We start from the raw sequence: 13,099 nt of genomic DNA on the forward strand, positions 1-13,099 counted from the left end.
AGTGTGCGAAGCAAGTGTCCTACCGCTGAGCCACAACCCCAGCCCTCATCCTTTTTTTATCACTGAGAAAACAACAACAACAAAAAGACTATGTGATTCCACTTATATGAGATGCCAGGGTTTAGAGGAACAGGAGCATGGGGATGTTGGTTTTTTTTTGAGTGGATATAATTTCTACTCTCCTCCCCCATCTCCAGAGGGGGGTAGGTGTATTGCTCAGTGATAAAGCACTTGTCTAGAATGAGAAAGGTCCCAATATTGAAAAGAAAAAATTATGCAACGAATGTTGCCATAATAATAGGATGCCATATGGAAAAATATGAATCTCAATCTCTACCTCACACCATATAAAAAATTCATCTGAAATGATACATACATATATATATATATATATATATATATATATATATATATTCCCCGCTCCCCCAGTATTAGGGATTGAACCTAGAGCCTCCCAAATGCTAGCCAAGCACTCCACCACTGAGTTGCACCCCCAGCCCTTTTTAATTTTTTTCATTTGAAGACAGAGTCTCTCTTAAACTGCTGAGGCCTTGAACTTGTGATCCTCCTGCCTCAACCTCCTGAGTAGCTGGGATTCTAGGTATGTGTCATTGTGTCCAACAAAACCATATAAGGTTTTGAAACCTTAAAACACTATCTTCATAATTTGAGCTAGGTAAATTTTGCTTAGCACATCACAGAAAGCAGTAACCATAAAACAAAAAACAAACAAACAAACAACAACAAAAAAAAAACATGAGAGTTCCTCAACCAAACCAAACCAACCAACCAAACAAATAAACAAAAAAACAACTTAGCAAAAGTGAGGTGCCAAGCAATTCAGTGAGATCCTGTCTCTAAATAAAATACAAAATTGGGCTGGGGATGTGACTCAGTGGTGAGTGCCCCTGAGTTCAATCCGTGGTACCCACCATCCCAAAATTAACAACTGAAATGATTAAAGGCTTAGATGGTCCATCTTGTATCTGCTAAAGTTTTTTCAGTGCTTTTAGCCCCAAATAGTCAATATACCACAGTGGCATATTAGAGTGACGCATTCTTAACTCCTTCGATCCAATGCAATGCTGCTCAGAGGGAATGAACTGCTGGTATATGCAACAATATGAAGAATCTCAATGCTGGATGGAAGAAGCCTCACACAAGTAAGTACTTGCTGTATGATTGCCTTTACATGAAATTCTAGAATAAGCAAAACTAATGTATAGTGTTGAGAGCCACAGCCGAGTTGGGATGGCGCCTGGCATTTTGCCAGAAGGAGTGGTTGAGAGGTGATGCCAGCTTAGCCATTAAGATGATGATAATTAAGTTAAGCTGTGTATAATTGCTGTGACTGGGTGATGCTGGATTGAAACAGGCTGTGTATTCAGTTGTATATAGACCCCTGCTGTCCGACAATAGGGCGGCTCCTGCTTCCTCAGGTGCCCGCTACTTTTGAGTTCTTGCGGAGCCCCGTTGAGGGCTGGGAGAGTTCCCAGGGAGTGCGTGTGGAGTGCGGTGAGAGTTCGGGCAATAAAGTAGTTCCTGTTTGAACCTACAAGTGCCTCGTGGCGGCTGGGTTATTTTGTGCCCAGCCAGACTGCGGCAGTATAGAGCCAGGTGTAGTATGTAATGTACAATTATTAGCTATCAATTTATTTATTTATTTATTTATTTTTTTTTTTTAAATATTCATTTATTTAGTTAGTTATCGGCAGACACAACATCTTTGTTTGTATGTGGTGCTGAGGATCGAACCCGGGCTGCACGCATGACAGGCGAGCGCGCTACCACTTGAGCCACATCCCCAGCCCTAGCTATCAATTTAAAATTTAAATAAAAGGAACTGAGCCAGGCATGTTGGCACACACCTGTAATCCTAGTAACTCAGGAGGCTGAAGCAGAAGGATTGAAAATTCAAGGCCAGCCTAAGCAATTTAGGGAGGCCATAAGCAATTTAAGGAGATCCTGTCACAATTTAAAAAATAAAAAGGGCTGGGGATGTGGCTCAGTGGTTAAGCCCCTCTGGGTTCAATCCCTGGTACCAAAATGAACAACCAAAAACTAATATATAGAGGAAAAAATCAGGACATTGGTTGTGATAGATGGGATTCAGTAATGAGTGGGAAAGAACAAGAGGAAACATGGGTCATGCAAGTGCTTTGTACCTTTATAAAAGTTTGAATCAAAGGTCATTTGTCAAAACCAGTGAATGTGCTCTTAAAATTTCTGTCTTTCTCTGGGTGTGGTGGTACATACCTGTAATACTAGCAAGAAGAGCACACATTCAAGGTCAGCCTCAGCAACTCAGTGAGGCCCTTTCTCAAAATAAAAAGGGCTGGGGATGGGGCTCAGTGGTAGGGCACCCTGGGTTCAATCCCCAGTGACCACACACACACACACACACACACACACAGTTTTATTTTTTTTTTAAATCGGTGAATTTTATAGCAAAAAAACAAAACAAAAAAACAACCTCAAATATTTACATCTACTTTAATGCATTAAAAAAGATACATTAGGGCTGGGGTTGGGGTTGTGGCTCTGCGGTAGAACGCTCAACTAGCACATATGAGGCCCTGGGTTTGATCCTCCATATCACATATAAATAAACAAAATAAAAGTATCGTGTCCACCTACAATTTTTAAAAATGAAGAAAATAAATACATTAATGACTGGATCAAGGGATGGGTAAATAGATCTGTGATAAAACAGATGCAGTAAAATGTTAATGGCAAAATCCAGATGATTTGGGGAATGTTCACTGCAAAATTCAATTTTACAGTATATTTTAAATTAAATTAAAAATTTAATACTAAAATGTTGAAGAAAAATTAAAAGAACCCAGAGGGATATGTGGAAAAAATTAGCGGTCTTCACCCTCCCTACAAGTAATTGCTATTAACAGTTTGGTAGAGATTCTTCCAAATCCTTTTCCTCTTGAATTTGCATATGTGTATGGTGAAATATACATAATAGCAACTTATTTAATATGTGAATAGTTTCATCTCACTTGTGCTCTGGTGAACCCTCCCCCTCCCCCTCTGCAAGTATACATCTGGCAGCTGCTGCTGGTGTGTGTGTGTGTGTGTGTGTGTGTGTAAACTGCTGCATACTACATTTTGCTATTAAAAATGACTCTTTTTTTGGTTTTGAACCAGGGATTGAACCCAGGGGCACTTAACCCCTGAGTCACACCCCCAGCCCTTTTTATTTTTTATTTTGAGATAGGGCCATGCTAAATTGCTTAGGGCCTTGCTAAATTGATGAGGCTGGCTTCAAACCTGAGGTCCTCCTGCCTCAGCCTCCAGAGCCATTGGGATTTCAGGCCAGTACCACTGGGCATGGCTAAAAATTACCCTTCAAATAGTTTGGGTCGATTAACCTACAAAAAGACTGTTTTCTGGGCTGGGGATATGGCTCGGTTGTTAGAGTGCTTGCCTTGCATGCCCAAGGCTCTGGGTTTAATCCCCAGCACCACAAATAAAAGAGAGAAAGGCTTGTTTTCTAACATGCATCATGGCCTGATTCTCTAGGCTCTTGCCAGCACTGGCTTGGAACAATCTTTTTCATCTTTGTCCATGTGATGGGTGAAGAATGACATTTTCCTGAAAGTTGGTAACATTGAGAGTCTCTTAATATTTTATTAATGAGGTATAATTTTTCTTTTGTATGTTGCCTTTTCATAATCTTTGCCTCCTTCTCTACTGAATTTGACTTTTTCAGCTGGGGATGTGGCTCAAGCGGTAGCGCGCTCGCCTGGCATGCGTGCAGCCGGGGTTCGATCCTCAACACCACATACAAACAAAGATGTTGTGTCCGCCTAAAACTAAAAAATAAATATTAAAATTTCTCTCTCTCGTTAAAAAAAAAGAATTTGACTTTTTCAAATTAATTCTTTATATATATTTGGATGCAATTCTCTGTTGGTTGTGTTCAAAATATGAAAATATCTCTATTTTCTGGCTTATGGCTTCTCTTTATACTTTATAGTATTCTTTGATTAACACACACACACACACACACATTAAACCAGGGATTGAACCTAAAGGCTCTTAACAAGGCCACATCCCCAGCCCTTGTTATATTTTATTTAGAGACAGGGTCTCACTGAGTTGCTTAGGTCCTAGCTAAGTTGCAGAGGCTGGCTTTGAACTTGCAATCCTCCTGCCTCAGCCTCCTCAGCTGCTATGATTACAGGTGTGTGCTACCACGCCCAGATGTTTAACATATTCTTTAACTTAAACATATTTAAATGTATAAGCCTTTGCATATGATTTGTACTGTTTTTCAATTTTTTTTTAGTTGTAGATGGATACAATACTTTTATTTTATTTATTTTTATATGGTGCTGAGAATCGAACCCAGTGTCTCACACATTGCTAGGCAAGCGCTCTACCACTGAACCACATCCCCAGCCCCAGATTTGCACTTTTAATATTCTTTTTAAGGAAGTTATCTCCTATTACAAGATCATATTCTTTTATATTATCTCCTAAAAATTTTCCCAGATGTTTTTTCTATGCAGATACATAGTCTGTACAATAAAAGTAGGATGACATCATGCATACTTCTTTATAATCTGTTGTTGTGTCATGTAGCAATATATTTTGGACATCATTTCATTTGAATAAATGTTTCAGTAGTGTTGTGGATGGGGTTTCCCAGGAAACAGACTATGAGACAGAGATTTGTGCCCAGGAAGCTTATCAGGGAGTACATTCAGGATCAGCATGGGTGAGGGGAGGGAATGAAATAGGATTAGATAGAAGGGGAAGTAAGGCAACTTTGAGTAGCAACAAAAATAAGGACTTCAACTGGGTAATTTAGAGGGCCTGGCCACTTTGTCTTGACCTGAAGAAAGAAGGCTGGGCATTTATATTCCCGTGTTGTTAGATGTGTGCTGTCCCGGGATGAGGTGTGGGTGTCATTGGACGAGGCAGCTGACTTCAAGTGAGTACAATTCTCAGGGCTGGTGGGCGGTTGGAGGCTCCCTGGTAGTCCTCCTGCTACGTGGGAGTCCTAAAGGGGGGAGGTGTGTCTGAGCAGCCCATCACAGAATCCACCCCAATGAGGGGCACTGTTGGCCCCAAAGAGCATAAAACCGTGACTTGTCCTAGCTTAATAAATAGAGGTTAGTCTTACCAGGTCCAGGGGTGGGGCATTGACTGCTGGCATCAATGGTATCTTTTCCTTTTTGGAGGAAAAGAACTTTTTGAGCAGTCCCCAGTAGACTGAATTCATTTCATTGTCCATAACTAAAAGTCCACCCGTAGGTGTAAGGGTTGCTGGGAATGTGGGATAAGGGTTGTCCTGGTTTTTTTGGCTGGAATGTTGCTGCTCTGAACAAGATTCGTAGTATAGAAGAGATGACTAAGGGATTTTAGTCATGCAAACACTAACAGAGTCTGCCACAAAATAGATTTTGGAACATGGGGTGCCAGGGATTGAACTCAGGGGCACTTGACCACTGAGCCACATCCCCAGCCCTATTTAGAGACAGAGTCTCACTGAGTTGCTTAGCACCTTGCCATTGCTGAGGCTGAATTGAACTCATGATCCTCCTGCCTCAGCCTCCTGAGCTGCTGAGATTACAGGCATGTGCCATTGTGCCCAGCTCCAAAATAGATTTCTTCAAAATTATTTCTAATAATTGTGTATGGATTTTGCTAAAGCAGTCTCTATATTGCTAGACATTTCATGGTTTCCAATGTTTTTCTATTATCGTTTGTATTACAATAAATACCCTGATAATTTTTCTCTGCCCATATCCTCCTTTATTTCTTCAAGACAAAATGCTATATATATCATTGTTAGGTAGAGGGAATGCACCTTTTAAAGAATTAACTTATTTATTTATTGAGGATTAAAACCAGGGGCACGTTACCACTGAGCCACATCCCCAGCCCTTTAAATTTTATTTATTTATTTTATTTTGAGACAGGGTATCACAAAGTTATTTAGGGCCTCGCTAAATTGCTGAGACTGGCTTTGAACTTGCTGTCCTTCTGCCTCAACCTCCCTAGTCGCTGGGATTACAGGCATGAACCACTGCACCCAGCCCTTTTAAAGAAATTTGATGTAGATTACCAAAGTAATCTTTGATGTATCTTGAAAAGGCGCTACCAATTTTTGCTTTTCCTGAGCAGTAAACAAAGAGGCCTATCTTCCCTACATCCTTACCGACACTGGACTTTTATTTAACATTGTTAGTTTTCATCAGTTTTATATTCTTAAAAAGAGGAACTTATTTTCATTTTCATTTTTGTTTGTTTTTTATGGTATTGGGGATGGAATTCAGGAACTGGAGCATGCCAGGCGAGTGCTCTACCACTGAGTTACATCCCCAACCCTCAACTTTTGGAATTGATTTTATTGGCTTCATTTGTTTTTTTTTTTTTTTTTTCTTTCTCCCTCTTTTTCATTGTAGTCTAAAAAACATGCTTTGAGCTGTTTTATCTTTTAGAATACAGCTTTTGAGCTAGTCTGTATTTTGCTCTTGTGCTGTGAGGGTTAATTATAGCAGGCCTAAGTTATTTTGCCAATCAAAGCATGAAATGTACTATTTAACAATGTTTCCTTTTAACCAGGGCCCAAGGAATTTCAGGACATTTTTGTCTCAGTTTGTTACACTTGTTCATTGATAACAATGAGACTGATGATATGAAGGTGGTCTTGGTGTTACATCCCCCCAAACCCCCCTTCCCCCCAGAGGGCTATGCTATCGAGTCTTGCCATGTTTAAGGACATAGGTAGGTACCTAAATACAAATACTTAAATACATATTCACAATTGGTATTCACAGTGGCAGCTACAGATCTATGCAAAAATACTTTATTGCATGAATAATTATTTTATGGCCTATAAATTGTTCTCTGTATATCTAATAAGTGTCAGAAACATTTTTAAGATATCACTCTGGGGCTGGGGATGTGGCTCAAGCGGTAGCACGCTCGCCTGGCATGCGTGCGGCCCGGGTTCGATCCTCAGGACCACATACAAACAAAGATGTTGTGTCCGCCGAAAACTAAAAAATAAATATTTAAAAAAAAAAAAAAAAAAAAAAGATATCACTCTGGAAAGTAAAAGGAGAAAGAAATCATTTTGAGTATCCATTGAAATATGATCATTCATGAAATTGGAAATGTATTTCTTAGCTTTCTTAATGGTAAACATGTCAGTATTGTATGGCTTGGGAGGCTGAAGCAGGAGGACCTCCAGTTCAATGCCAGCCTCAGCAATTTAGCGAGGCCCTATGCAACTCAGCAAGACCCTGTCTCTAAATAAAAAATTAAAATGTAGGGCTGGGGATATAGCTCAGTTGGTAGATGCTTGCCTCACATGCACAGGGCCCTGAGTTCAATCCCTAGCAACACACCCAAAAAGGGGAGCGGGTGCTGGGGATGTGGCTTAGTGGTAAAGCATCCTGGTTTCAATCCCTAGTATGCCCCTCCCCAAAATTTATTGAATATATAGTTTATGAATACACCTCTAACTCCAGTTTAGATTTTCTTAGTAAAAAAAAAGTGTTAACAGTTATTATAATAGCCCCAAATAAACAAGCCAAAGTGCTACAAATCTGACAAAAAACTTAAATGTTTTGCTATCTCTAAATGCATGAATATGGGGCTGGGGATGTGGCTCAAGCGGTAGTGCGCTCGCCTGGAATGCGTGTGGCCCGGGTTCGATCCTCAGCACCACATACCAACAAAGATGTTGTGTCTGTCGAGAACTAACTAACTAAATAAATAAATATTTAAAAAAAAAAAAAAAAAAAAAAAAAAAATAAATGCATGAATATATTGTACCAAATATTACTAGAATAATTTTTATTGCATATTATATGACTCTTGTATAATCATTATAGTTTTTTGCACACATTATAGTCTTGCATGAAAGTAGTAAATATTTACTAGCTGAGAAAAAAAAATTCTGTAAGTCTCCATGCACTTCAGGTTAAATAAGTATATAGAAGAATAAATTAGAATAGTCAAAAATGGTATTAAAATATAGTTTTTAAGGGCTGGGGCTGTGGCTCAGTGACAGAGGACTTTTCTTGCAGGTATGAGGCACTGGATTCGAACCTCAGCACATGTAAAAATAAATAAATTAAAAATAAAGGTATTGGGTCCATTTACAACTAAAAAACATTTAAAAATATATAGCTTTTTAAATAACAAGTTATCATTGAAATACATGTTCAGAAAGTAAATTAACTTAGTGCTAAAACATGATGGGGAAGTATATGGCCACTACAAGAATATACTTAGATGTATCTGTCAAAATAGTAAAGATTAACCCAGCGCATGGGCTGGAGTTGTGGCTCAGCGGTAGAGCACTCGCCTAGCATGTGTGAGGCCCTGGGTTCAATCCTCAGCACTACATAAATATAAATGAATAAAATAAAGATATTGTGTCCAACTACAACTAAAAAATAAATATTAAAAAAAAAGAATTTAAAAAAGATTAATCCATCATTGTAATGTTTTGAGCAACTAATAAAAAAATTTAAAAAAAGAAAAATAAAAATGTCTATTAAACTTAAAAAAAAAGATTAATCCAATGCAAATCAACACAGAGAACATGAAACGTCAAATGTCTACTCTCTATGGAGTAGATAGAAATGTAATATGGTGTCATTCTTTTGAGAACCAATTTATCATCTATAAACATAGCATAAAAAAGGATTGTACCTTTGACTTAATAAATCTGTAGCTTTACATCAAATAGTCCAAGAAAATTATCCTACATCCAGAAAATTTTTATACACAAACATATTTATGCAGTATCATTTATAACCATGAAAATTATAAGCAACTTAGACATTCGAAACTTGGAGAATTAATAAATGATGAGGCCCTTAAAAATAAATAAATAAATAAATAAATAAATAAATAAATAATGAGGCCCTTAAACCATTTTTTTTTCATTGTATCTAGCACTTTATCCTCCACATTTTCCCACAAATGGGTCAAAAGTAAACCTCATGTCAATCCTTAAACCATTTTTTAAACTATAGCATGGCTGAATAATTAGAGTTTAATGAAGCTGTAAATTGGGATAAGGAATTTCCCTGAATGTTGCTATTCGAATATGATGTTAACTGAGAGAAGTACGGAGAAGTTGTATAGTAAGTTAGCTTTTGAGACTATAAACATACACATATTTTCTGATATTTTGCAAAACAAAATAATGGCATGATAAAGTACAACCTATAATAAAAGCAGTTTCCTAAACGTGGAGGTAGGCTATGTGGAAAGCGGAAAGATGGAAGGTAGATCTCTCTGAATGTATCTTGTATCATCCATTTTATTTTGTTTGGTTTTGTGTAAAAGATAGCCCCCAAGAACTGCCACCTCCTGGTAGGTACACCCCTGTGACATTGTACCAGAGTTGGGCTGCATGAATTTAGCAGAAGCAATGGTGTATAACTTCCAAGATTAGGTTCTAAGAAGCAGTGTGGCTTTCTTTTTACTTTCTGTGTCCGATCTCTTGTTCTAGGGGAAACTCTTTGCTCTGTTGGGTGGTTTCACATGGTGAGAATCAAAGGCCCAACAAGAGCCATGTGAGGGAGCCATCTTGGAAGCAGATCCTCCAGCAACCTTGGAGCCTTGAGATTACAGTTCCAGCTGACATCTTGCCTGCATTTCATGAGAGACCCTGAGCCCAAAGCAGCTAGCAACACTGCTCCCAATTCCTGACCCTCAGAAACTGTGAGGTAATATCTGTTGTTATTTTAAACTAAAAAGTTTGTTAGACAGCTTGATAGCTAGCAATACATCATGAATACACGTTAGAACTGTAAAATTGTTTTTTAATCATTTAAAAACTGAACATAATAAAAAAGACAAAAAGGTCGTTTTTAAACACTAAAGACAAACTGAAACAAATGAGCGTAACTATCATGTTGGTGACAAAACTAAAAACAATAATTATTTCAAGTGACTTGCAAACAGAGTATTTTTACTGTATATCCCTAGTGGGCTGGATGTTAAGGACAAAAATAATTGTAAATAAATCTTAAATGGCATTCAGCCATCTAATTGTTACTAAGAATATTGGTATCATTATCCTGAAACTTTTCTATCTGCGTAGTGGAATACAGCAAATAGGTCATTATGTTAATATCATTAAGAACCAAGATTTTACACATGAGAGAAGAGAGATACACAAAATCGAAGAAATTAAGTGGAAGCCCTTTAATCTTTAGATTGGAAGTAGCAGTATTTATTCATAATTTATTTTTCTTTTTCTAAAAAAAATGGCTGTCTTAGTTGTATGCGTTGAAAAAAAACCTATAAGAAATTATAACATAATAGCAACAAATACATGGCATCCAGCTTATGGTATTTAAATATGATTTCAAACAAATATGTAGAACTCCTTAGGGAAATGGTTAATTCCAGTTCTGAGGCTGGAAATCTGAAAGGAATATTGGATTTTTCTAGAAATTAAGGACTTCAAGGGTCATATTAAAGAACTAAGGAGGAGCTGGGGGTATAGTTGAGTAGTAGAGCACTTGCTTAGCCTGGCCCTGGGATTAATCCCCACTCCAACAACAACAACAAAAGACTAAAGAACCAACTTTTTTTCTTTTTTTGGTACTGGGGATTGAACCCAGGGGCACTTAACTATTGAGCCTCATCCTCAGCCCATTTTTATATTTTATTTAGAGACAGGGTCTCACTGAGTTGCTTAGGGCCTCCCTAAGTTGCTGAGGCTGGCTTTGAACTTGTGATCCTCCTGTCTCGGCCTCCTGAGTCACCACACCTGGCAAGAAGCAATTTTCTAAGTGGCTCTTACTGACTTAAGACAGGACAATTTGAGCATCAAAAAACGTAATGAAGGCTGGGGTTGTGGCTCAGTGGTACAGCGCTTGCCTTGCATATGTGAAGTGCTGGATTTGATCCTCAGCACTATGTATAAATAAATAAAATGAAGGTCCATCAACAACTAAAATTATATATATAAAACTATAATGACTGCAAGTACTATATACATTTGTACATCAGATATTTTTAAAGCTGCATGAGTTCAAAATGATACTAAAAAGTAAATAAAACCTCACTGGTCATTTTTTGGAAGCTACTATTGGTGAATAAAGAAAAATAATGCATCATTATTTTGCCTTTCCTGTGCAAACTGTATTTTAGAGCATCTAGAATTGATGGGCAAGTTCTTTACTATAAAAGGATTCAAACTCGGGAAGAACGAAAGAATTAGAAAGTCACCAGTTCATGAAGAAATAGTCTGGGTTATGGGTAAGCTTTATATTTTGATCTAAGTGATAGTTACATGGTTGTATAATATGCAAATATTCCTTAAGCTTTTTACTTGGCATTTGTGCATCTTATTGTAGATAAAATATACCTTTATAATTGACCTCAATTTAAAATTTATACTATTTATTTATTTATTGAGGTACTGAGGGTGGAACCCAGGATCTCCCACATGCTGGGGAATTACTCTACCACTGAGCTACACCCCCAACCTTATTCCTCAATTTACAAAACTAACCATTGTACATTCCAGTGAGGTATAATGGTGCCTTCCAGTAAGGAATTACACAGCACCCTATGAAATATCCTTGCCCAGAAGTTGAACCTGAAGCCAGGTGCAGTGGCATATGCCTATAATCCCAGCAGCTCGGGAGGCTGAGGCAGGAGGATCGTGAGTTCAAAGCCAGCCTCAGCAAAAGTAAGGCGCTAAGCCACTTGGTGAGACCCTGTCTCTAAATAAAATACCAAATAGGGTTGGGGCTGGGGCTCAGTGGTTGAGTGCCCTTGGGTTCAATCCCTGGTACCAAAAAAAAAAGAAGTTGAACCTGAATCTAATCCAGCCTCCAATGTAGCTACCAGTTTACAGGAAAGAAAGAGGTCAGAGGAACATGTTAAATGATACCAACAGGATACAACCAGATGAATTTAGAATAGGGGACATTCTATAGGATAAATGACCTGATTTCTTTAGTAAATCAATGACATTCAAGAAAAGAGGAAGGAGAAGGAAGTTGTCATGGTCTGATTTGTGGTGCTACCACAAAATATGATAGACTGGGTAATTTATAATGAGTGGAAATTTCTTTCTCATAGTTCTGGAGACTGGGATGTCCAAGTTCAAGACACAAACACAAGGAATCCATTCTGGAGATAATGAGCCTATTCTCGTGATAATGACAAGGTGTGGTTGCACATGCTTATAGTCCTGGCCATGGAATTGGGGGTCATTTGAGCTCTTGAGTTCTTTATGTGCTTGTTTTTTGTTACTGGGGATCGAATCCAGAGGTGTTTTACCACTGAGCTCCATCCCCAGGCCTTTTGATTCTGTAAATTTTGAGACAAGTTCTCACTAAATTGTTGAGGCTGGCCTTAAACTTGTGATCCTCCTGCCTCAGCTTCTGGTTTGAGCTCAAGAGTTCAAGACCAACCTGGGCACCACAGTGAGACTCTGTCTTAAAAAGATAACCATATTAAGCAAAACAATACACAAACATAGTTTGGGTCCTAATTCTAATACACCATCTGTAAAAAGCCATTTACCAGACAATCAGGAAAATTTGAACACAGACTGGGAATTAGATGATATTAGTCTTAATTTTCTGGGTATGGTCATGGTATTGTGTTTTTATACGTAAGTATTTATAAGTGAAATCATGTGATTTGCTTTAAAGGGGATGAAGCAAGAAAGGCAAAGTAGTAATAATTGTTGAAGTTGAGTGGTGGATATGACTCACTAAATTATTTTCTTCATTTTGGGGTATGCTATTAAGTTATTAGGTTATTGAGGTTCAATCCATCCTTCCAAGACTCTACTTTGGTGGGGGTGGAGGTTGGGGATGAATCTAGGGCCTTGAGCATGGTAGGTAAGTGCTCTACCTCTGAACTGCATCCCCAGCGCTATGCATTACTTTTTTTTTTTTTTAAGAGATTCCTTTATTTTTTTAACATGGGCCTCTATTTTGTCTATTTATTTATACGCAGTGCTGAGAATCGAACCCAGTGCTTCACATGTGCCAGGCAACTGCTCTGCCCTGAGCCACAACCCGAGCTCCAATGAGGTTTGTTTTGTTTTTTTGTGATGCTGGGGATTGAACTCAGGGTC

The 13,099-nt window shown here is 38.2% G+C and overlaps 1 long non-coding RNA gene across 1 annotated transcript; it reads left to right on the forward strand.

Moving 5' to 3' along the window:
* Positions 1-463: 463 nt before the first annotated feature.
* On the forward strand, positions 464-11,300 carry LOC124098885 (uncharacterized). Its single transcript, XR_006853734.2, has 3 exons — positions 464-1,163; positions 9,500-9,716; positions 11,152-11,300. It is a non-coding gene; the product is annotated as an uncharacterized LOC124098885 (long non-coding RNA).
* The last annotated feature ends 1,799 nt before the right edge of the window (positions 11,301-13,099 follow it).

Source organism: Marmota monax, unplaced genomic scaffold (assembly GCF_021218885.2).
Source record: "Marmota monax isolate L192 unplaced genomic scaffold, Marmota_monax_Labrador192_F-V1.1 WCK01_AAM20220418_F8-fsc00182, whole genome shotgun sequence".
Lineage (NCBI taxonomy): Eukaryota > Metazoa > Chordata > Mammalia > Rodentia > Sciuridae > Marmota > Marmota monax.